A 1,426-nucleotide genomic window follows, 5' to 3' on the forward strand; every position below is an offset into this window, starting at 1 on the left:
CTCAATCAATCAAATTTATCTAAAAGTACTTTCCCTAGTTTTCTTTCTGTGCATTCTTAGTTAGTAATTAGTTTAGATAACCAAACCTCTTAATTTTTAGGCTAGATAATAAAAAGGAAGTAAATACTAGTACTCGTAGTTCCTTTGGGTTCGACAATCTGGTCTTGCTGAACTATACTACTATTCCATAGGTACACTTGCCTTAATCGTGATAATAAGCTAGTCTCAAGAATAATTCAGTTATAAATCTTTAAAACCTGTCACGAATATCACGCATCAAGTTTTTGGCGCCTTTATCGGGGAACTAGGATATTAGGAACACTCGATTTTTATTACTTTCGCCATTTTACTTTTATTGCAATTTAAATTTTTATTTTCTTTTCTAATTCTTCATTTATTTTCTTCCAATAGGTTTTTGTAGTTTATGACCAGAAGAAACCCGTCAGGACCACTACTTTTTGACTGTGAGATCGACCGCACAGTTCGCAGAAGCAAACAAGAAATAAGGCGAAGCCTAAGATACACAGAAGACGATATTTCAACCACAACCGAGGAGATGGCTGAAAACCAAGAAAATCTACTACCTCCTGCGATTGCTGCTGATCCAGTAAATCAAAATCCTACTCCACACACTATGTATGATTATGCTAAACCTAATTTAATAGGAACTGAGTCAAGTGATTATTCTAAACCTAATTTAATAGGAACTGAGTTAAGTATAGTTAGACCTGCTGTTGCTGCAAATAATTTTGAACTGAAACCTAACATAATTCAAATGATACAACAGTTTGTTTAGTTTGATGGTTTGCAGGACGAGGATCCAAACGCTCACTTGGCAAATTTTCTAGAATTTTGCGATACATTTAAAATTAATGGCGTTTCTGATGACGCCATTTGCCTTTTGTTGTTTCCCTTTTCGTTAAGGAATAAGGTAAACGATGGTTGAACTTGTTACCACGAGGGTTAATCACTACTTGGGAACAAATGACCGAAAAGTTTTTATTAAAATATTTTCCGCCGGCTAAAACAACCAAATTACGTAATGATATCTCCTCTTTTGTGCAGACGGATTTAGAAACACTCTACAATGCATGGGAGAGATACAAGGACCTTTTGCAAAGATGCCCTCACCATGGGTTACCACTCTGGCTACAGGTTCAAACATTTCACAATGGCCTGAATCCTTTGACTTGGCAGATGATTGACGTAACTGCTGGTGGAACTATCAATAATTAGACACCTGAGGCGGCTTACGAATTTATTGAGGAGATGTCACTGAATAACTATCAGTGGCAAGATATGAGGACAAAACCGACGAAGGTAGCCGGTGCTTTCATCCTCAATATGGTTACTATGCTATCTAACCAAGTAGAACTCTTAAATAAAAAGATTGACAGTTTGTATGGTTCTACTCAAGTACATCCAG

The 1,426-nt window shown here is 36.5% G+C and overlaps 1 non-coding gene across 1 annotated transcript; it reads right to left on the reverse strand.

The window, feature by feature from the left end:
• Positions 1-1,032: 1,032 nt before the first annotated feature.
• Positions 1,033-1,139, reverse strand: LOC121213457 (small nucleolar RNA R71). The gene has a single exon (XR_005908838.1). It is a non-coding gene; the product is annotated as a small nucleolar RNA R71 (small nucleolar RNA).
• Between the last annotated feature and the right edge of the window lie 287 nt (positions 1,140-1,426).

Source organism: Gossypium hirsutum, chromosome A13 (assembly GCF_007990345.1).
Source record: "Gossypium hirsutum isolate 1008001.06 chromosome A13, Gossypium_hirsutum_v2.1, whole genome shotgun sequence".
In the NCBI taxonomy this organism is placed as follows: Eukaryota; Viridiplantae; Streptophyta; class Magnoliopsida; order Malvales; family Malvaceae; genus Gossypium; species Gossypium hirsutum.